General features: G+C 40.7%; 1 long non-coding RNA gene across 3 annotated transcripts in view; it reads left to right on the top strand.

The window, feature by feature from the left end:
* The first annotated feature begins 246 nt into the window (after window positions 1-246).
* Window positions 247-24,887, top strand: part of LOC308056233 — a 64,657-nt gene continuing 40,016 nt past the window's right edge. For all 3 annotated transcript variants that reach the window (XR_013924742.1, XR_013924743.1, XR_013924744.1), the window contains exon 1: window positions 247-24,069. This is a non-coding gene — a long non-coding RNA (uncharacterized lncRNA). The remainder of the gene's footprint in view (window positions 24,070-24,887) is intronic.

Here is a 24,887-nt window from a genome sequence, read left to right as displayed (position 1 = left end):
ATAACCATGACAGGCTTTTGTGCAGATTGTATTGTTACTTCCTTTTTAAGAACCTTCTGGAGGAAAGTAACCATTGCCAAACAGAATCTACAGACAATTTAGATGGATTACTGGATGAAGGGGAGGAAGTCATCTTAAGGGAACTGCATACCATTAACAAGCATACAGTAGGATCACTGCTTTAGATGAGTTGACTGTGGTAGTTTGCAAGAAGCACATTACTTAGTTGTATAATATATATAGTTTTATAATATTAAGAAAATGCATCTTAGCACGTGGATTCATATTGTGAAGTGTTCAGGGGTGACACCGATGTAACGTCTGGCCTGCTTCCCCCCTCCCCAGCCACTTGTTCCTGTCTCCGGGCTAAAGGAAGGATTTATCCTGCTTCTCAGCTGTATCAGTGCAACTGTTAGTGTGATTGTGGCATGAACTTGAGCAGGGAACTGCATCTGAAGTAGAATAGTCATTAATTTTGGCAGTACCACTGAAGGCACAATTACAGATTTTTAGCATGGCTGAATGTGAACATGCTCTGTAGATCAGTAACAGAAGGACCACTAAAGGACACAGGCACCACTTCTGACTCCTTGTGAACCCCAGCTTCCAAACCATCATTTAGAAAGCCTCAAGCATAGTGAGGGAAACACAGGTTTCTCCATATTCAAAGCAAAAAGAGAAGAAATCTGGGTAACTTATTGTGACAAAGATGCATATACTATTATCTGCTCCATGTTGCAGTGTTTTTGTGGCAAGAAACTTTCTGAAACTTTACCATATTTCATGTTTATTTACAGTGAGGCCTGTACTGATTAGTATAGACTTTGAATTCAATCAACTGAAGTGCTAAAGCTGTGCTCAAGAAAAATATCTTTTGCCTAAGTTTAATAGAATTTCTGGTAGGGAAAAATCAATGCCAAATGAAGAAACTGTCTGTGTCAGCCTTATCTAAATTTGTTTGATCACACTGTAACATGTATTTGAAAGGCACTTTCAAATTGTAGAAGGAGAGTAAAGGTTAAGTATCCACAACAATGGGCAAATGCAGCTGGTAATGTCATACATAGTTAATGATATCATATGGGTGTCATGCTCTTCCAAAGTTATTACTGCAGTTTTGTCTTCAAAACACTGTGGTGAATTTGTGATAGGCTTGACACAAAATGTCACTGGAAACAAAGAGAAATTTCATTTCTGAATGTGATGACAGAAGCACTTGCAGACTACTATTGTCTGTCCAAATCAGTAGAAGAAAGCAAATGATACATTTCTGCTGGCTTTTTTTCTTACTGAATTAGTCACAGGCAAGGTTACAGCTAGAAAAAAAACCAATACACTGAAATGAAAGGAAATGAGCAGATAGCAGTCTCAGACAGAACGATAGAGGGACCACTGGGAATTTCAAAATACCAGCTTTCTGCCATAGTTGTTACACTGCTGCAATGGCAGATATGGACTAGGTTTTTCTGGCCCTGATAAGGACACTGAAAGAAAGTGAAGCTAGTTGCTCGGTATGCCTAGTGCCTTTGTCATTGCCTCTTGTCATAACATGAATGAGATTGCTGTCTGAATCTCTGATTTATACATGATTTTGGATTTATTTTTACTATAAGTGACTTCCACATTTCCACAATCCACAACAAAACAGTCTTGAATAATGAGAGATGAAAGCAGGTCTCTGTGGAGTAAGGGGCATATTTCATCCCTCTTTAAGGGTAGTTTCCCATGTCGAAGTGTGAAGAAATGCAGCACAAATCCTTCTAAATTGCTGGCCATCCTTCTTGGGCTTTGTGTCATCCTTTGGGTCTCTGAAGAGGTTTCTGGTCCTATAGACACACTATGGAAGGGGTTCAAAATTGATGCTTTGCAATGGGCAAACCCACAGGATACAGAATATGCATGGACAGGAAAGGATGCCCTGCAGATCTCCCTGCTTTCTTCCATTTCTGGCATCATGCTAAGCCCACCATTACACCTCTGATTCTTGTGTGGCATTTGAACATTATTACCTCTACTTTTCCTACCATTAATAACCTAATTTTTCTAATCAGTTTAGGACAGAACATTATTTGCTTTATTTGTTAAACAAGTTTAAAATGCTATTATCATAGTAAGAAACTTAAATCTATAGATTAAGGCAAATGAATTCCTTTGGTAGCTGCTTTTAATCTCACCAAGTCAAACACAGCTACCATGGGAAGCTATTTGCTAGTTAATATGGAATTACTTCAGAAAGAACTCCCAGATTTCACTAATACTGCACCTGCTGCTCCACTTAGGCACACACGTCTATGGGGCTGGATGGGATCCACTGAGGGTGCTGAGGGAGCTGGCAGAAGAGCTCACCAAGCTGCTCTCTCATTTATCAACAGTCCTGGCTAACTGGGGAGGTCCCAGCAGACTGAAGGTTAGCCAGTATGATGCCCATCTACAGGAAGGGCAGGAACGAGGATATGGGAAACTATGGACATGTCAGCCTGACCTTGGTGTTGAGGAAGGTTATGGGGCAGATCATCCTGAGCAACATCACACAGCACGTGCAGGACAACCAGGTGATCAGGCCCAGCCAGCATGGGTTTTGTGACAGGCAGGTCCTGCTTGACAAACCTGATCTCCTTCTATGACAAGATGACCCACCTAGTGGGTGACAGAAAGGCTGTGGATGTTGTCTACTGGGACCTTAATAAAGCCTGTGGGAAAATCTCTTGGAGGAGGGAACTAGAGAGAACTGGGACCTAAAGGAAGCTGTAGCATTATAGAAACCTGTTCAGGGTAAAACACAGTTGCCACTTTCAGGACGGTTGGCATGCATGGACTCTATTCCACCATGGTTTGCCAGGCAACACAACCTGCTATCCTAGAAGAGTAATGGAGGCTGGAGCAGAGTGGAGACACCATGGCCAGGCTGTGCTGTACTCCCTGCAAGGTTGGAAACTTGATGGTACCATACAACTGATAAGCTGCATAGCAGCTGTCAAATGTGAGGTATAAGAGAAGATGTCGGTTCCTGAGCCAGCAACTGTAGTGGAATCATTTTTCTTAGATGAATCTTGCTCATTATAATCTTGTTCTAATACTAACACACACCTGCATCCCAAAGTTACCCACCTCCAAGGTACGACCACCCCTCACTGAGTATGTGCTTTGTATTTTTTATCAACTATGTCTTTAAATGAAAAGTGAGAGAACCTTACACCAATCAATAATAAAAGAATGTATGACTAGAATTACACATGCTCTGCCTGAGAGTGCAGGAAAGTATAAAAAGTGAAAGAATGAGGGGAGAAATTAGGGAAGACTCCATCGTAACTCCTGGGATCAGTCAATGGGCTGAACCTGTCTTCTCCCACATAGGGATGCCTGTTGGGTAAGAACTTTGTCTTATGCTAGCTGTTACTAGTGATTAATGTTTTGTTGTATATAGTTTGGTTGTGTGTCACTTAAAGCTTGTTTTTACAGAGAGTCCCTATCACCAGCAATCACAATCTTTAATTTGTCACTATTTTATAATAAAGAGTGTTATTCCATAAACTGTTAGTGTTAGTCTTTTGTGGTGCTAGCAGCTGCTGACAGCGGGTAACATATTTGAATAAACTGGAAAGACCTGCTGAGGGGTCTCCCCGATGCTGTTGATGCTCTTCGCTGAACAAGCCAGTCAAATCACACTCGAATCCAGCAGGACTGTTCAGTGAAGGGTCCCTACAATGGGATGCTGGCAAACTGGTCGGGCACAAGGGTCTCAGCTTTCCTGGGGCGCTGATAGGCAGATCAAACAATAGGGGTTGAGAAAATCTCCCCCTCCCTTCACATGACAAAGTCTTTGACACTATTTCTCACAGCATTCTCCTGAAGAAACTGGGTGCTCATGGCTTGGATGTGTGTACTCTATGCTGGGTAAAAAGCTGGCTGGAGAGCTGTGCCCAGAGGGTGGCAGCCAGTCACAGTGGTGTTCCCCAGGGCTCAGTACTGGGGCCAGGCCTGTTTAGTATCTTTACTGGTGATCTGGATAAGGGCATCAAGTGCACCTTCAGTAAGTTTGCAGATGACACCAAGTTGCAGGGGGAGTGCTGATCTGCCTGAGGGCAGGAGGCTCTGCAGAGGGACCTGGGCAGGCTGGAGCGATGGGCCCAGGCCAGTGGTGTGAGGTTCAGCAGGGCTCAGTGCCGGGTCCTGCCCGTGGGTCACACCAGCCCCACGCAGCGCTACAGGCTGGGGCAGAGCGGCTGGAAAGGGCCTGGTGGGAAAGGGCCTGGGGGTGCTGGGTGACGGCCGGCTGGGCAGGAGCCAGCAGTGTGCCCAGGGGGCCCAGGCGGCCAGCAGCACCCTGGCCTGTGTCCCCAGCAGTGTGGCCAGCAGGACCAGGGCAGTGACCGTCCCCCTGCACCGGGCACTGGTGAGGCCGCCCCTCGAACCCTGTGTTCAGGTTTGGGCCCCTCACTGCAAGGGGGACATTGAGGGGCTGGAGCGTGTCCAGAGACGGGCAGCGGGGCTGGGGAAGGGTCTGGAGCACAGGTCTGATGAGTTGCTGCTGAGGGAGGTGGGTTTGTTTAGTCTGGAGAGGAGGATGCTCAGGGGGGACCTTACTGCTCTCTACAGCTCCCTGAGAGGAGGCTGTAGGCAGGTGGTGGTAGGTCTCTCCTCCCAGATAACAAGTGACAGGACAAGAGGCAATGGCCTCAAGTTACCAGGGGGAGTTTGGATTGGCTATTAGGAAAAAATTTAATCACTGAAAGGGTTGTCAAACATTAGAACAGGCAGCTTAGGGATATGGTGGAATCACCATCTCTGAAGGTGTTTAAAAAATACGTAGATGTGGTGCTTAGGGACATGGTTTAGTGATGGACTTGACAGTGCCAGGTTAGCAGTTGGACTTGCTAATCTCAGAGGTCTTTTCCAACCTAAATGATTCTATCATTCTGTACTCCCCCTGGCAACTCCTTCGTCTTCTCACATCATTTTCATTACTCTCTAAATGCAACGTATTGTTTCCTGCCTCTGCTTACCCGTCGACACCTAAGCTCTTGCAAAAGTTGTTGATCCAATGACAGTGTAGAACAAACTTTTGGTCTTCTTCCTTCATAGACTTCTGATTTATAAATATGTACTTGCATAACTTCACACAGGTCTGTAGTCTTTCTGAAGCCAAAGGACTTCCCTGTTCACAAATATGAGGGTATACATGTGTGTGAATGTTTGCAGACTGAGGTAATGAAAATCTGATTTGTAAAAGTTTCATGTAGTGCGTTGTCCCGTTCACTTCAACTTCATGAATTCCTTCAGGATAACAGATTGGCTGGTCTGTAGGTTTGCAGGTCTCCTGTAAATACCTAGGGACATAATTATTTTTATTCTTTGAGAGAACCTTTTGGTATTAGTAGTAGAGTAGTAAAGTAAATACATAACGTCCCATAAGAAAATTTAAAATTGTTTCCTGAGTTTGCTGTGTCTCTTCTCTATTGTACTGTAATTAGAATTTTTTTTTTACTATTAATAGGTCTTTTATTCAAAAAATGATTGAAATAAGAGAAATAGATCATAACAGTATGTGAAACAACCTTTCATCTTTTTGTAATGAAGAATTTTAGATTTATGAAATGCCTTTGTGCATCAGCTTTGCAAATGCCAATTTCTATTAGCAACATTACAAATACACATGTGTTGAAATGATTAGGGGATCATAATCTGTTTTTAAAACTTTTCTTCTAAAATTGAATACATATTTTATAGATTGTTTACAATTGTGTGGTGCACTTTGCGGTTAAACTATCTGATCTGCTTTCTGAAAACTGTTAAAACACGATGTACCTGGCTGTAATAGTAAACAGCTGTTATTTCAGTTTAGTTCAGTGCATAGTCTAAACTTTGGAGACTTTAGACTAACTTTGCCTTGACTGTATGTTAGCATTATTTGCAATGTATAAGAAATAATTTACATTTCCTTAATGCAGTAATGCCATTCCCATTACTGTGTGTCTATAGGTTGTTCTAGTTCACTGGACCTAGAACTTTGTGGGAGCTGCTCTCCCAGGACTAAAAGCAGCAATCAAATGTCAAGTATGTGTCATCTGGCCAAGTATGTGACATAAGTAAATCTGTCTTTATACAACTAAGGGCATTGATGGCATTTAGGAAACTTGGAGCGATTTTGGGAAAACAACATCTCTTGGGAAGCTGAGTTGCTCTTCATTCTGCAATGTGAAAATCATATATTTTTTTTTCTTTCCTTCCAGAAGAGAAAGATAGAGAAGCAAGTTTGGTGAGTTTTCTTTGAGTTTTCCCATAGTGTTATTGACTGTTTTTTTAAAAAACTGGAGACGTGATCACAATAAATCTTAATGATGGAGTGCAGAGTAGTATCCCAAGGAAAGTTTAAAAGGTGCGTTACAACACTAGAATATGTACAATGTGGAACAACCCTAAGATGACTGAGAAATTAAATAAATTCTTTATTTATTTTTTTGTGCTGTGGTTTTCTTATTTTTTTTTTTAAATTGACACTACTTTTACTTATTTCAAGAAGAGTTTGAAACAGAAGACATTCTGCACAGAGATTAACTGAGTGTAAGTCCTGTTAGTGTCGTTGGAGTTAAGCGTGTAAATTCCAGTTTTCCTTGACCTAAGAAAAATGATACATGCATAGAAGAGAACCAGAAAAACAAAAACCTACCTTTGTTAAAACTGAAAATGGCACTTCTGCTGGGACAAGTTGAGATTAGATTGAGAAACGTCAGACCATTCAGTATGACATTATTCCCACATGACATAGCCATGAAAGGGAGAAGAAATAAACCAAAAATTAACCATGGAGTATCCTGAGTTCTTTTGTTAACATGTTCAAATCTGTACTTGTAGAGGTAATTTTGGTTACCAAGACTTTTTTTTTGTTAAATTCATAGTTAATATTTCTGAAAATTGAAATAGTCTAAGCACATATTTATATACCCTTCCATGTATTCAACAGTATAGGTCATAAAGGCTTTAAAGAGTCACTGCACAAGTTCATCAATACAAACTCATTTTAAACTTATTTTGCTTTTACCTTATCATACCAGTGAAAATCTTAATTATTTAGCATCTAAATATCTATCCATCTATCTGTAAAGAAATTTAAGTAATTACGATAGACTTAGGATGTTTAAAGAACATTTTGATTTTGGCCATTTTAGGTTGATAGATCATTACGGTGCCTCAGGTGAAACAAAAATATGTTTAGTACAGTCTTACATGAAAAAAAACCCTTCAAATTAATTTGCTTTCAGCATAAGTTATATATATATATATATATATATATTTCTTTTTTTTCCTTTTAGTTTAGGCTGAGTTTGATTCTTCATCAAGAGAATGAGAAATTCAGAAAACGCTGGTTAACTGTCCTTCTCAGTGGTAATAGTATTCCTGCTTTTCTTCTAGTTGCAGCTGGGTAAGTTAGTAGTTTATTTCTCAGGCATTTCTGCATTTCAGTATATTTATATTAAATTTATCAGCAGTAATCCTGCTAAGTGGTACACAGTGCACTTTTGTGCACACTGCACAGTATTTGTGCAGTGCATGAGTCAGCACTCTATTTGCATCAATTATTATATTTTTATTTGCTTTCTTTCTGATATAAAATCAAGAATTAAAGGAAAAGTCACTGTAAAATACATACATGTGACCAAAGAACCTTACACTGGAAAATACATGACTGAGTAATTTTCACCTCCCTTGGCAGTTAAGGTTATTATTATGATGTTGTTCACCTCCCTTATTCACAGAATCACATAATCACAGAATGGTCAGGGCTGGAAGAGACCTCTGGAGATCATCTAGTCCAACCCGCTCCTAAAGCAGGTTCACCTGGAGAAGGTTGCACAGAAACCCAGGCAGGTTTTGAATGTCTGCAGAGAAGGGGACTCCACAACTTCTCTGGGCAGCCTGTTCCAGGGCTCTGGCAACCTCAAGATAAAAAAGTTCTACCTCACACTCAGAAGGAATTTCCCCTGTTGCAGTTTGTGCCCGTTGCCCCTTGTCCTGTCGCTGGGCACCACTGAAAAGAGCCTGGCCCCGTCCCCCTGACGCCCACCCTTAAGGTGTTTGTGTGCACTGGTAAGATCCCCTCTCAGTCTGCTCTGCTCCAGGCCAAACGGCCCAGCTCCCTCAGCCTCTCCTCGTCGGGGAGATGCTCCAGTCCCCTCATCACCTTCGTAGCCCTCCGCTGGGCCCTCTCCAGTAGTTCCCTGTCTCCTGAACTGGGGAGCCCAGCACTGGACACAGCACTCCAGATGTGCCCCACCAGGGCAGAGCAGAGGGGGAGGATCACCTCCCTCGGCCTGCTGGCCACGCTGCTCCTGATGCCCCCCAGGATCCCACCGGCCTTCGTGGCCACCAGGGCACACTGCTGGCCCACGGGCACCTTGCTGCCCACCAGCACTCCCAGGTCCTTCTCCGCAGAGCTGCCTTCCAGCAGGTCACCCCAGCCTGTGCTGGTGCCTGGGGCTGTCCCTCCCCAGGGGCAGGACCCTGCACCTGCCTTTGCTGAGCTCCATGAGGTCCCTCTGCCCCAGCTCTCCTGACCAGGTCTCCCTGACTGGCAGCGCAGCCTCTGGTGCATCAGCCGCTCCTCCCGGTTCTGCACCATCAGCAACGCGCTGAGGGGACACCCTGCCCCTTCACCCAGGTCACTGGTGAACAAGCTGAACAGGACTGGGCCCAGCACTGACCCCTGGGGAACACCGTGAGCCACAGGCCTCCAGCCAGGCTCTGCAGCACTGATCACAACCCTCTGAGCTCTGCCACCAGCCAGTTCTCAGTCCACCCCCATCCACTCACCTGACCCACACTGCCTGAGCTCACCTGTGAGGGACTTACGGGAGACAGTGTCAAAGGCTGAGGTCAAGGCAGACAACATCCACCACCCTCCCCTCGTCTACCCAGCCAGTCATTCCATCACATAAGGCTATCAGGTTGGTCAGGCAGGATTTCCCTTTGGTGAATCCATGTTGACTACTGCTGACAACCTTCTTTTCCTCCACATGTTTGAGATAACCTCCAGGACTTGCTGTGCGGCTGACCGGCCTGTAGTTTGCTGAGTGCTCCTTCTTGCCCTTTGTGAAGACTGGAGTGACATTGGCTTTCGTCTAGTCCTCAGACACCTCTCCTGTCCTGCAGGACCTTTCAAAGATGAGGGAGAGCGGCTCAGCAATAACACCTGCCAGCTCCCTCAGCACTTGGGGGTGCATCCCACCAAGGCCCCTGGATTTGTGGGTATCAGGTTTGCTTAAGTGACCTCTAACATGATCCTCCTTGACCAAGAGAAAGTCTTCCTTTCTCCAGTCCTGCTCTCTTGCCTCCAGGGCCTGGGAAACCAGAGGGCTGGCCTGGCAATGAAGGCTGAAGGAAAGAAGGCACTCAGTAACTCCACCTTCTGTGTGTCCTTCCTCACCAGGGCACCCACCCCATTCAGCAGCAGGCCCACATTTTCCCCAGTCATCCTTTTCCTACTGAGGTACTTGAAGAAGCCCTTCTTGTTGTCCTTGACATCCCTCACCAGATTTAATTCTAAATAGACCTTAGCCTTCCTTGTTGCCTCCCTACATGTTCTCACAACATCCCTATATTCCTCCCAAGTGGCCTGTCCCTTTTTCCATATTCTATAAATTCCCTTATTCAGTTTGACTTTTGCCAGAAGCTCCTTGCTCATCCATGCAGGCCTCCTGCCCCCTTTACGTGATCTCTTACTCATAGGGATGCACTGATCTTTAGCTTGGAGGAAGAGATGCTTGAATATTAGCCAGTTTTCTTGGACCACCGTACTTTCTAGACCCCTGACCCACGCAGGTCCTGGAAGAGACCAAAGTTAGCTCTCCTGAAGTCCACAGCTGCAATCCTAATTACTGCCCTGGTTCCTTCACGCAGGATCCTGAACTCCACCCACTCATGGTCAGTGCAGCCAAGGCTGCCCCCAGCCTTCACATCCCCAACCAGTCCTTCTGTGTTTGTGACTACGAGGTCCAGGAGCACACCTTGCCTTCTTGGTTTCTCCACCACATGCACCACAAAGTTATCATCAATGCCCTGCTGGAACCTCCTGGGCTGTGTGTTCCCAGCTCTGCTGCCTTTCCAGCAGGTATCGGGGTGGCTGAAGTCCCCCATGAGAACCAGGGCCTGCGACTGTGAGGCTACCTGCAACTGTCTGTAGAAGGGCTCATCAAGCTCCTCTTCCTGATCAGGTGGCCTGCAGCAAACACCCACAACGGTGTCCCCCGTGCTGGCCTGCCCCTTAATGCTTTACCCATAAGCTCTCCACTCGCTCTGCATCCACCCCCAGGCAGAGCTCGATACATTCCAGCTGCTCCCTCACATGAGGAGCAATTCCACCACCTCACCCCACTGGCCTGTCTTTCCTAAAAGGTACATAGCCACCCATGGCAGAGTTCCAGTCGTGCGAGCTGTCCCAGCGTGTCCCTGTAACTGCAACGAGATCATGGCCCTGCGACCACACACAGATCTCTGGCTCTTCCAGTTTATTCCCCAGGCTGTGTGCGCTGGGGTACAGGCAGTGCAGAGAGGTAATCCAGCACGCGGGTTTCCCAGGAGGGATGCAAGAAGATCCACCATAGCCATGCCCACGCTTGAGGTGTCTGGCCTTCTTGTCCTCATCTTGGGAGGCAGCTAAGGAACGTGTATCGGTGCTCTGGTTGGCCTTGCGTGTTCCCTGGTTGGATGTGATGATATGATCAGTGACACTTTGGACCCCTCCCCCCGAGTCCTTCAGTTTATAGCCCGCCTCACCCCGCTGGCCAGCCTGCTGCCAGAGATCCCCTTGCCTCTTCTAGGCAGATGGATTCCTTTGTGCCTTTCTAGTCAGTTTCTAAGTTTTACCTTTTGATGACAGCCACCTATTTCCATGTTTCCCAAGTTGCATAAACAAAGATCTTAATTTCTGCTTTTATGCTCACTTGTAATTTGATTGGTCTTTTACTATTTTCCTTTTACATTTTTTGAGGAATAGAGGCAGTTAATTCTCTTTCCTTTGATGACCCTCTGATTCACTCATATTCTTCTGTCTAAATTTTTTTCTTTCAGTCAATTCCACTCACTGTTTTCGTCAGTGATTAAATTATTTTTTGTAAGGAACAAGTATAGCCATTACCTGTTGAGTATCTTATTTATTCCTAATGCATGCAATGAAGTCATAACTGCTCCTCCCTATGCAACTACTCTCTTATAGTCTGAACCATCATGGTGAAATCCAGAATGCTTGGAAAAATCATCTTTTTTTTTTTTTTTTTTAATTCCTCCCCCATACAAAACTTAATATTTTTTTTTTAACTTTAAGATTTTTAGAATTTTACCAAGTGCAATAGGCACTGGGTTAGGCTGTCTTTATAAATTACTATTTTAATAATCCAACAGAGAAACTGGATCAAGTCAAACAGGTTCTTGTACATTCACTTCCAAAGGAATCCTATCATAACAGGGAGAATCCTGAAAACAAACTGAAACAGGACTTTGTACATCTCTGACTGATGACCACTGACTGCCTGCAAACAGTCCTCATGTTATTGAAAACACTCGTGCCCAAACCAGAGACGCATTTGTCAAGGGCGAGGAGCGCAGAGATGTGTATTGCCCATTTGCTTCACCTACCGCACTTACCACAGCAGCTTGTCAGCATTTCTTAAGGTAAACGGCCAAGTATTTTCTCCCACAGTTGGCTACCCCATAACCAGTGAACAAGCTTTTGCACTGTGCTATTCATGTGCAGTCTCTGGCCAAAAGAGAACAACTCTGGGGTTCTGTGGTAACCTTACCAAAATGTTTATTGGTATGTGATAGTTAAAGCTTCTGTAAGCCTAAGTAGTTTAAAACCTTTGAAGTCCCAAAATCTTGTATAGTAATTTATGTTACTGTCTATTTGTTCATTTTCTAATTTTAAAAGGGTGATGTTTGTACATTGACATGTCTTGACACTTTAATGTGTTGACTCAACATTTAAAATTATCCGTAATAAGTTGCTTTACTAGATGTGATCTGACAGATTCTCTTGCTTCCTGAAGTTGTAATGCAATGTCATCCAGCTGATTTAAGAATATTCCATGAAGACAGTGTTGTCCTGAAAAGAAAAAAGCACATCCCAAAACCAGACTGAGAAATAGAGACTGCACTTATAGCACAATAATTGCAATGTTTCTACAAACTGAAAATATGTAGCCATTTTCAAAAAAGAAGATTAAAATACCGAGAGGTATTTAATGACAGTTAACTGTCAGTTACTATTAATTTTTTTAAAATATTAATATTGTAAAAATGCCTGAATCCTGAATCCTTTTCTATTTGGGAAAGGATGACCTTACTGGATAGCTCAAGGATACTTTTTGGGAATGGCCTTTTCAAAGGGCAAGAATGAGCAAGAGACCTCACATATGACTCTCCTGGACAAGACCTACTTGTAGATCTGCTTCCCACACAGGTTTACTGCCAATCACAAAGCTGGTCTGTTGCCCTTTTGTCAGTGCGTGAAGTCCTACAGATATTTCAACAGATAGGTCACTGGCTGTCTGGTAGGAAGTACTGAGAGCACTGATTAGACCCTAACTGAGCTTGGCTGCAGAAGTTTAGCTTTATATGCGGAAAGATTAAGAATTTCCCATTTTGCGATAAGGAAGGCTAATACTCTTATTGCAATTTAATCCCTAAATCCCCACATCTGGAAGAATGTCTCCTAAAATAGGATACAGTATTCATTATAACTTTATAAACCACCAAGCATTTGATTCAGACTTTTCATTCTATTTTAATACAGTGTATTGTTGTGCAAAAGGCTATTTTATCAAAACCTTTTATGTCAAAGCCTAAACAGGTTTGTGCTTTTTCCTAGTATTAAACACAAGGATCTAAGCCTGAAAGAATATAATAATTTCGTTATACTGATCCCTAAGATCACACCTAAAAAAAGTTTCTTAGGGAAGCTGTTCAGGATAATTTATGCTGTCAATTAAAGCCATCTCAACATTATCATAAATAACTGTCTGATTTTTAAATATGAGTGTCAATATTTTTGTTTGATTGACCACAAACAAAGTCCTGTAGTATCTCTTATGATGTATTTTTAGTGATGCAGGGCACTTTATGGAATATATAGTGTCCAAGACATTCTGGGACTCCACCTGCTATTGCAGTTGATGATCAGCTGTGAATAGCATGTTCTGAAAATTTCTCCTCCTTCAGGCTACTTCCAGCTTTGCTGTTAGGGACCTTATTTGTTCAAACTTAATGTGTTGTTAAAAATTTGTGTGAGATTTTTTATGGTCCGGTATAAAATATATTGTAAAATATTTCATATTTGATGTATAGTTTTTTCTGTTTCATATGTCAAATTCACTTTTAATTTTAGTTTTGAATACTATATTGTAAATTGCGTGTTGTCACCACTCCCCTCAGTGATTACAGTCTTAATATTAAATATAAGTACGCAAAAAGATATGACCACTTTCACCAGGCTTCCAACGTAAATGGATATTCAATCATTAGATCTAGTGAATCAAAGCTTGAAGACTTTGTTTGAAGGACAGATGAACATATGAAAAGTTATTTTTTTGCATTCTCAGCAAAATCCCTTTGCATAATTAAAAGAGTGACTTACTTGAAGATAGCAAAAGGGAGCTTTATTCATGATAGCTCCAACGTTGGTTTTGGTTGTTTGCTTGCTTTTTATTTGGTTTTAGGTGTTGGGGTTTTTTCCCCCAATGGTACTACAGGGATGTAAAAGCAGTCCCTAGATTTGTATAGATGTTATGTTCTTAGAATGTGCAATTAGTATATAAGAGCCAAAATCTGCAAACAGTAATGACGTGACTAAATACTAACAGGCCATGAAAAGACTTAAATCTAAGCCAGAGGTTGTCTATCAGCTTTCTCCTCACCTGTTTAGCTCAAATATTATTTTTTTTACCCTGTTTACCTTAGCAATTATATGCAGGATTGGTTGAGACTGAGTAATAGGCAAGCCTGAAATACTAACTCAGTGCAAATTGGAGACTGGTCACTATGCATGTGAAAATGATACAGTTCATGAGGATGCTTGACCCAAATTCTCTAGGGAAATCCAACAGAATTTTTGTTATTGTTTTTGAGTTTGTTTTCCAGTGGTTTTGTGCTTGTAGATTTTATTGTGAGTAGGGACTTCCATTTCTGTCAAACCTCAGCAGCATAGACAGTATTTTTGTCAATGTATTACATTAACTCAGTGAAGAGTCAGTCAAAATAAAGCATTTTGCCATGTTTTCTTCCCAAAGTTTATTCTTCTGGAGCCTGATTGGTTTTCAGGGTTTTGGTACTTGCTGTCATTTTGATGCCCTACTAATAGTCCTACCATCAGAGTAATTTGCTTGCTGCTTCCTCTCTGAGTTATATCCAGTGTGTGGTAATTGACTATCAGCTCTACTTGGTCCATGCTAGAAGACAGCACTTTTTAAAGGAGCGATGCGGAACCTGCTAGTCACTATGTTAGGATGTTCTCTTGAACAAATGTTTCCTGAACTTCTCTAGTAGCATTTAATGCATACAGACCTTAGAAAAGAACAAGACAAAATAAGGTCAAAGAAAGATTCTAGATTATTTTGGTATTTGATTTATTTAAATAGCATAGCTCCAACAAAGTCACAGTTAAATGTGTGGGAACATTTCTTTTACGTGTAATCTTTATCTCTGTGCTCATTTGACGCTCTTTCTAGCAGGGGATAATTCAATGAAATTTTTGCTTTCAAAATTCTGATTTTACAGAAATTAGATTAATTTTTACTGAATCTGTCCCAGACTGAAGCATGTCTAAGTCCTAGTTTCACATTTAATCTTATATCTTCTGTTGATTCAGGTCAGATCGATGGATATAGAAAGCAAGCACAATATTTTCAGGCCAGAAGCTGAAACACCAGCTCTGTTAGGTGATGGTATCTTTATTGTACCTACATGAATGGATGTCTGGTGTCTATGTTTGCCTGATCTTAGTAATTCGCAACTACAATAGATCAAATATATTTATGTGGATGCAGTTTATTAGATGTATGTGCACAGTTTTGGACATGAAAATACTGTATAGAAGACAGAAAGGGGCTCTTTGTAAACATGATGTTTAAAGTTATGCTGACAGAGCATTCCTGTTTTGCTCAAATATTCCATAAGGAATGCGACTATTTGTATGCCAATGATTACAAATGTTCAATTACAATATATTTCAAATGTATAAAAGCCCACTGAACACAGATCATACCTAGCATTTTTCATGCATGTATTAACTATAGTTAATACAGCCAATACAGCTTCCTCAGACCCTCCATCCCTATGCCATTAAAATGGATATATTTTTTATTTTGGTTTACCTTCTCCTGTTTTGCTGGAGTAGTGTTGATTTTCCTCATAGTAGCTGGTACAGGGCTGTGTTTTGGATTTAGTATGAGAATAATGTTGATTACACACTGATATTTTAGTTGTTGCTGAGTCTTACTCTAGAGGTCAAGGACTTTCCAGTTTCCCGTGCTCTGCCAGTGAGCAGGGGCACAAGAAGCCGTGAGGGAGCAGAGCCAGGACAGCTGGCCCAAACTAACCAAAGGGATATTCCATACCATAGAATGCCATGTTCAGTATATAAACTGGGTGGAGCTGGTCAGGATGGGCTGATCACTGCTTGGGGCCTGGCTGGGCATCGGTCAGTGGGTGGTGAGCAATTGTATTGTGCATTGCTTCTGCACCCCCTGCCTTGGTTTTTATTCCTCTCTCTCCATCTCCATTACAGTTATTATTGTTATTATTATTTTTACTTTATTTCAATTATTAAACTGTTAGTATCTCAACCCATAGGCTGTACCTTTTTCTGATTCTCCTCCTCATCCTACCAGGAGGCAGCGGGTGGGGGAATGAGCAAGGGGCTGCATGGTACTTCGTTGCTGGCTGGAGTTAAACCATGACATACCTAAAAATAAGCTGTGTACAATAAAGAGGGGAAGTGATTTATCTTAAGTTACACTTATATGGCTCATTATAATAATGTCTTTTGAAAAGTATAACTCTGTAAGAAGAATGGGAATATAGCAGTATATTGGCATTTTTAGATATCAATTTTGAATGGAAATTTCTCTATTAGTACACATTTCAGAAAACCAATTCAGAGGTCTGTAATATGGTTTGTATTTAATTTTCCTTTTTTTCTTAAATCGACCACAGCATCAGAAGATGTCAGTTCTTAAATTTTCAGTGGTTTACAGAGTTGCAATACTGTCTAATACACAATATGAAGGGATACAAGAGAGATTTCTCAAAGAGTATTTTGAAAGTTCTTTACATAAAATCAAGAAAGGAAAACATAAGTAAGTGGAATTTAAATAAATGTCTGTAAGATCATTTTTTATAAAGTTTGTTGAACTATATGTGGTTAAAATTTTCATTCCTATAGGCCATTAACTTCCCACAAAGAGCTTCTGATTTAAGTACTGCATTACCTACTAAATCTCTCTACTATGTGGTTCTTTAAGACTTGAAAATAAAGGGCATGTCCCTGCTAAAAGCAAAATTAGGCTATCTGTAAGGTACAAAATAGAGAGGATCCTGTTGCTATTTGCTCCCAGTAACTCTTTTCTCCTCTACCATTTTTTTAAGAGCTTAGACAAGTGATTGTAAAATTTAGAATTAATACTACCTATACCAGATGTAGTATGTGCAATAAAATGATAGCATACTCTTATTTTTTCTTACCAATTTGAAAAGCTAGTAGATTTTATTATTTTATTCAATATGCCATGTTTGGTAGTCATAACTACTATGTTGGAATGAGTGTATGGACATTCAGCTTTCTGAACCCTCAGGCCAACAAACCACTGTAAATCTCTTGTTATCTAACCATGCTAAATTCTAGATGGCTTGAGATCACTGATAATCACCCCACAAGATCTTTGGACTGCGAGATTCTTCTCCTTATGTCAATAGTTTATTTTTCATTTGCTCAGTTCTAGCATCCCAAGTCTTTTTGTTCTGATCTGAATTCTTTGGCTCAGAACTTCTTTTGCTCCAGTAAAGCTAGTTTTTCAGAAATGTGAGATGTTACATTATCTATGTGAAAAGTCAAAAAGTGTGTACAATTTTAGAGGATCCAATCCCATCAGACATACAATGAAAGTCAAGTTGACTTGAGGCAGATAGAAATTCTGTACAAAGCTCCCCAAAATCCGCCAGCCTGCTTGTCAAAATGATTTTGCTTTCTGTTAACACAGAAAGATTACAAAATGGAACAACAGTTTTAACATAGAGTTGATAATAATATGATATGATTTATTTTTTCCTCAGATCATAGCATGGCTCTTCATAACAATTCTATATAAAAAAAGAACAAATTGACAGCATGACTGCTTGGGAACATATTGACCAGACAGCAGGGTTCTTCTTGTAGTCCATTTGCTGCCAGTAGGACAACTGGCTCTGGCAGTTAACTCAGAAATGGAAAGTGCAGCAAGCCGTCAGAAAAGTGCTATACCTGGGGTGACATCTATTTCAGCCTCCAGCTGATTTTGCCTCTAAAGCATTTTGTATGGAGTCATTCCATTATGATTTTAACTCTGTGGGAAGAATGTCCCAAAACTGAACTGCAGTGCTGGCTCTCTGCAGATAGTACACATAGTAGAAAAAAGGGGAAACACTTGTATTACAATTTGGCAAAGAGTGTCTAAGACCTTGTGGAAATTTTTTTTTAATATTTTAGTCTTGCATGACAATCATCCAGGAATTCATGAAAATTATAAAAGAATTATTAGAAAGGCAGACTAATCAGAACTCGTAAAGATTTTTCAAGATAGTAAAAGAATAGTAAATACTATTTTTAAAGATACAAGGCAAATTTAATTTCAATGAGCCTTCTTTGAACCATCATAAATATTTTGAAACAATGATAAAATATAAGGGCTAAACCATCCCTATTTCTGCAGAGAAAAACTGTACCTTTACAGTCACAGCAATGGTTTCTGAGCCATCCAAACTGTGGACAATGGAGAGCTAACTACCAGATATAATTATTGACTCAAAACCTTTGACAAAAGTCTCTGGTAAGATCATATTCTGGAAACCAGCTGCTCAAAGGATCAGAGGTGTGTGATTGTCTTGGATAAGAAACTGGTTAAGAGATTGCAAGCAAAGCAATGGTTCCTGGGTTGTTTTTAGCGTTGCAGAAGTCCTTTTGTGGCACATTAGAATTGATGTTACCTAATGAATTTATCAGTCACTGGATAAAAGTACATGAATGGTGAGAAGACAGATTTTGGAGATAATACATAATTACGTTGGTTAGGCAAAATCAAAGAAAGCTGTGCAGCAACTCAGAAAGACCCAGTGGAGTTATATTAGGAGATAAAAAATGGTGGTAAAAGAAGGGATGCTGAAAGGAGAAATCTGAAATAACTTGAAAATGTGTTAAAATGCTAATGGGAAAAGTATAATATAGTCTGAGATTGTTTCAAATGCTGTTAGAAGAAATATACTTACAAAATAAAAATGGAAAAATAGTTCTAAGATTGTTCCACAGTCTTGGCTTTTAAATTAATTTAATCAAGAAGGAAAGATGTGTTGATATTTATGAATGATTCAGTGGAAACATCCCCTCTGTATATAGCAAGATATATATAGAATTCCTCATCTGAAATTCTGTACTCTGTTCTGGTAGTCCTTTCTCAAAGAGGTAATATGATAGGAATGTTAAGTGTCAGCAAACAGAACATATTTGTTGGCTTAGATTTTTTTTAAAAAAAGAAGTATAGAAAGTAGTAACTGTGAATGTATACTGCACATTCTAAATTATATTTTTTGTAGTAATGGATAAGGAGAGATACAAACAGATCTAAAGGAACACATCTTAATTAAGAAGTTTTAGAAGGTACAAACAGTATTAATTTTGCGAAACTCATTGTTGGATAGATCTTTGCCTTGAGACAACATTCATTTTTGCATTAAAATAAACACATGCAGGGCACATTATGCCAATCACTACAGATTAGTTAGAAAAAATTGCCAGTGCATGAATCATCTCCTAACTGTCAAAAATTTTACAGTTCTGAAATACCTGATTGCAGTTTGCTGTTAGAGACGTGACAGTGGGCCACATGTAATAGTAGAGTGGGATAACAATTCCTGTGTTCAGAAGACTCGCCAGATGAACACTAACCTATCTCCATCCCTAGCTGAAGTGATTAGGAGGAAGTTGGTTGCTTGACAACCATGTTAGCCCTAGGTAATTTTTGCAGTATTTATGAGCTGATGTTCTATTTGTATTACATTCATTAGCTATGTCTTTCAGAAGGGAGGAAGGAAGATATGGGGAGCTGACTCCCGCTGATCACCACAGATGAAGTGACTCAAGACTTGCTTAAAAAAACAACACGTAGGGGTAGGGTATGGGAAAATGCAGACTGCAGCAAGTACACAAATGAAACAGAAGTATTTCATGCATGCCGGGTAGAAGAATGGCTGTAAGCACAGATTGGCCTGAGATCCAGTCATCTCCTCCACACCTCACCTCCTCCTGGATGAGCTGCAGACTATCTATCCAGCTGTTACTAATGGCATTTGGACATGTGGGGTCATTGCAAACAGTCTGGAGCTTTTCAGTGGTGTGTCTTCTCAGGCCTGGGTTGAAAAAAGCAGCAGTCTTTAGCGAGTAATGAAACCAAATCCAGAGAGAAAGTGTAAAGAAGGAGTGCACGATTTGGAAAGAAGATGAAATACAGGAGGATTGGGTGAAGAAAATCAGGTGAAAAGGATGCAGAAATAAGACTCTGTTCTACTTTTGGTAACCACCTCAGTTTTCTTCTAAGAAATATACAGTTAAAAAAGTGTCATGGAATATGTAAGATAAACCATTAAATCATCATACCACTGGGTCATAAACATGATGTGATTCTTAATAAATCTTAGTATGAAATTGACCTGTTATAGAATTTTTTGGTTCCATTAATGTTGCTGTGGCTGGTCCTTATACTGAAAAAAAAAAAAAGTATTTAATAATAGTTTCATGTGACTTTTCTTGCTTTGTAGATGCTTGTGTCTTCTGTTTTGTGGGTTCTATTTGGTTGCAGTACACTGCATTGAATTCCAATGCCCTTATTTGTGAAGCTTTTCTTTTTTTGCAGCAGTCAGCTATTGGTTAAAAATAGCTACATTATATTGTCATTAAATATTCATTAAATTGAGTTGTGGCAGCCTGTGAAAAGCATCCAATTAAGCAGTTCACTTATACACATAAGGCTACAAATGAGCAGTCTTCTTTCTTTTCAATAATGCATCACAGCCTGCCGTTAGTATCTGTAAAATAATTGATAAAGCAAAAGTTATTTGTAAAATACATACTAGAAATAGAAAAGTAGATTAGAGAAGATGATTTTGCCTTGGGACTTTCCTCTGACTGTGGGAAAGGTCCAACGTACTTTATTTAATTTTTACATAGCCTGGGGAAACCTGAAATGCCGTATCTAATCATTCTATATTTTCTACTTCTGACATGTATTATGTATTACTAAATCTTAAAAATCAGACATGGAAAACACATCATAGACTTTACTTGCCCTGAAGCCATTACAATACAGTAAATATGGCTGGGTCATGGGAATGGCTCAATGACTTCTTGCATCTATCCAATTTATCTTAGTTTGTTGCTAGCACAGTGATACACCCATAGGCTTGTTTGAAGAATGTGCCTGGGCTGCGCTCTGGGGCACCGCCATACGTGCAGGCAGAGCTGAGCTAGCCTGGGCAGAAATGGCAGTGGAGGTGCATTGGCTCAGGCTTCAGCGTAGGGCAGGACATCATTCTGATGTCCCAGGACCAGCCTATACTGCTGACCCCTCACTGGCCCACTGGCTACAGGTATTAAAGCTAGCTAGGTTTGCTGTGTGTGTTCTCAAACTGCTTCCTCACTTGCAGTGCAAACTTGCCCCAAACCACACACCGGTTGTGACACAGTGGTGAACCAGTGGTGATAAGGAACCACGGGGATGTGGAGGCTTCTGAGCAGCTGAGCTGCTCTCAGCTACCACAGTGCCACAGGAGGAACATCAGCCTGGTGCCAGCCTCCTATTTCCCCAGCCCCATGCATGCCCAGGGACTAAACTAGGCTTCTGTGTAAGCCCCTGTATCCCAAGTTACACCTTAATGTGCCTCTTTTGTAGCAGCTTTCAGTTTCTATTTTGCCTTGTACATAACTCGCCTTCTGCCACTTGCTTATTATTTCTCACCTGTCTTCACTTACTGAGGTTAGTTTTGATTCAGCACTTTATTTAATTGCTGATTCCAGCGCACTGCTTGAAAATGTACCTTCTGGTTACTGTCAAAGCCCTGTGTACAAGCTGGGCCTGAACTCGACAGGATATTGTTTCAGCAGACTGGAAATAGTTTGGCCATTTCATTTACTTTTAAAATGTAGGCTTTAATTGAATTGAATATGAAGCAAAGCTGTACAAGATGTACAGTGTGCATTTTTTTTTCCTCCTTTAACCTAGGGTGAAATTACAATTACTTTTATTGTCCCTACAGCATAATATTTAATGAGACAAAAATTCTTGTACTGACTATGCATTGATGTCAGAGGAGGAAAGCTATGGATGTGGCAGCTTAGCAGAGGCCACCCAAGCCACCTGGAGCCTTTCAAGGCAAAGTCTGGTAAAGACTCCCGGGAAGGAGGGTGTGCTTTGCAATGTGGCTAAGGACCAGCTGCTGCTGCAAAGCATCTTCGCTTTCCTTCCTTCTCCACCTTCCACCTCCAGTTTTGACCTCCTGCCACCTCACCTGTGGCAGCATCAGCATCCACCCCGCCCTGCAGTGAGGCAAATGGGGGAGATAAATGGGCAAGCACATAACCAGTCCAGTGAAAATGTGGAGTCTTCTGATAGCACATCTGGGTACTCATAAGGTACAAAGGAAGGGGGCAGAGCACGTGGCCCGAGCTGCAGGTGGGCTCTGGGTTTTGAGGTCTGCTGGCAGTCATCCTTCAAAGTGAAATTATAGTGTTACTACTTTAGATAGGTTTCAGAATCAATGTCATAAAGCAAACAGAGCTATTTGTGAGACTGCTGGTAGTGCAGTTTCTGACTGGCTGCAGGCTCAAGTAGTCAGTGCTTTGAACCATGTTATCAATTTTTTTAAATACTAATGCGGTTTTAACTGCCCAACAAAAGCACCCCACTGTAACGTGATCTTACAGTGGGAAGAGAATATTTACAAATTTGTTTTTGACCACTACCATATCAAGAAAAAGGGGTGAAATCCTGGTTTATAGCAGCAATGGTAAAATTCCTACCTGAAAACCAGGAATTCACAAATGATAGAAATGAGTATGCATCTAGGAATTCAGCAACAAGCTAATTGCTAATTTTTCAGCTCACCCTTGCAACAATTTACACATAAAACATTTTGTGAAGACTTAGATCATTTAGTACAATATCATTATGAAAGCAGTATTTCAATTAAAGTCTTACTTAAAAATATGATACTAATACATTTTGTATCATAAATGTGAAGAACTGCAATTAATTTAGTAAGAAATAAAAAATAAAGCTGCAATTTTGTTTTCATGTTTTTTCCATGTTTTCTGTATTTTCTACTTGGAAACTTGGATGTCTTGGAAATCACAGACAAATTCATTCAGAAGTCCAATCTGTCAGAAAGTCCAGAAAATAAGAACTAGCTAAAGAAATGCTTGCCAGATGAATGATATGTACTGAAAGAAGAAATCAACTTCTCTGCTATCTACTGCTATATATAAATAATATACATTATTTATTTATTTTCCCCTGTGGTTTTTCACATCCATCAACACTTTCTACAGAAGTAGAAACAAAGTTTAAAGTTTTAATAATTAAAGTACTGAGACAGTAAAAGCAGTGACATAATGAAAATAAATCAAATCAGGCTGTGATCTTGCATACTGGTATGTATGCAGACAGTGGTGTTCCTAAAAAACCCAACTTTTACATTTTTTGTTCTGTGAGGCTTGCTATTATTGTGCCTGGATATCAAAGGAAATCTTCCTGCCAGACATAATTAGAATTGCCAGCTTTTGAAGTTTATCTTAGTATTTACAGGGATCATCTGAAGCCCAGTCAAATCAATGCAAAAGCTCCTGGGATATGTCTCCACTGCACAAAGCACAACAATATTAAGCGATGCCTGACTTGGTGCTAAGTGAGCTGCATTGTGCAGAGCCAGGCAAGAGGCAGTAATTATGGACTAGAAAGGAGTGTAGCGACAGACCAGGTTAAGCCCCAAACAGGCTGTGGTTTCAGAGCAGATTTCTCTTTGCCAGTGTATCACCTCCCTGCAGCTACACAATGCATGGTGTGAGCAAAACCCTATTACATTATGAAGCCACGTGTACTTTGGCCTCAAAAGGGAACAAATTCAGGCTATGCCTGGTAATCGGGTATCTTAAGGTTTATGACTTCCTTACCACATTATTTACCCAGTAAACTGACATAATATAACATCAGCAGCAAGCAGAGGATGTTTTAAAATGCCTTCTACTGCTTTGTTCCTAAACTGTTGGATGGTACGTAATTTCTCCCGCGAAGCTCAATCAAGGCAGAACAGTTCTTGCAACCACCAAAGAGGACTTGGGGATGGAGATGAGATGAGACTGATGGCAGCAGGGCCAGCAGTTTACACCAGGTCTTGAAGGCCATGTTTCTCCTCAAGGGCTCTAAGCAGGCAGTTGCACGGCAGCTTCAGGCTCTATCACTGTCCACCACTATTTGTGGGACCATGGGTTCAACTCATCAGAGGAGCTGACCTCTGTGATAAGTAATCAATTTTTTTTCCTGTCTCCTTTGGTAGAGTGTTTCCAAACACATGAGCTTCCTGAGCTGATTTACGATATAATCTCATGTGCTCAGTGCTGTGGTGGGGCTGGACCCACACCTCCATTTAAAAGCGTGATACCATGTCCAGGTGTCTGGCTTAAAGTCTTGTGAAACAAATGCATCAGTGGGTATTTCCTAAAAGCAGAACCTTTTTCAATCTTATTGTTAGTGTTTGTGGAGTATGACAGGGATGCTACTGGAAAATGTAAGTATAATTTAATAGCATTTATCTTATACAGCATAGTAATAGGATGTCAAATCAGTAAATGGCTCACATATAATCAAAAGGATGATGCTGTGTCTGAGGTCCCAATCCTAATGCTTCCATATTACTTTAAAACACAGCAGGAAAATATACAACTTTTAACTAGCTTAGAGTTATAAACCTAAATTTGTGCAAGAGAATTTTTAGCAATATTATGAGTAGCAGTTTAGGTGTAATACCACTTTGATGAATCGTATGTTTTATTTTATTCTCTCCATTAAAATCTTTGCAACTGTTTTGAGAGGAGAATACAGTAAACACCATACTCTGCAACCCAAAATGATTCCTTGTGGAGTTCCTAAGCCAAAAATAGTTAATGCATAGAAACAGAGTGGTCATTCAAATTGGAAAGGTATTATGAAAGCAATACATTTGAAATTTAGTAAGCCTCAAAGAGAGGGTTGTGGTGCTGATGAATGCCCTATTTGCAAATTATGGACTTTCATTTTGAGGGTTATCCTTTGTGCTGTGGTTCTTAAACTTGGCAGAAAAAGAGCATTGGCTAAGAGAACTCAAAAAATGCTTATAATTGGCACCCCAGAGTGCATCTTAGTGAGGTCTGGCTGCTTTTGGTCTTGAGCTTAGCAATACATTTTTGTCCAAATTAAGCCTGGATTCATTTCAGCACTGGAAGAATGCTTTACAGCACATTCAGTAATAAAAAAGCATCCCCTTTAGTGAACCAAAATGTACAGATGAAAACTACAGCCTCAGCTTAGTGCATTTAATGAAAGTATTAGTTCTATAGTGTCGAGTCA

This window comes from Falco punctatus (genome assembly GCF_963210335.1).
Source record: "Falco punctatus genome assembly, chromosome: Z".
Lineage (NCBI taxonomy): Eukaryota > Metazoa > Chordata > Aves > Falconiformes > Falconidae > Falco > Falco punctatus.
Note: the sequence above shows the minus strand (reverse complement) of the source record. Positions and strands in the feature narration are given on the sequence as shown.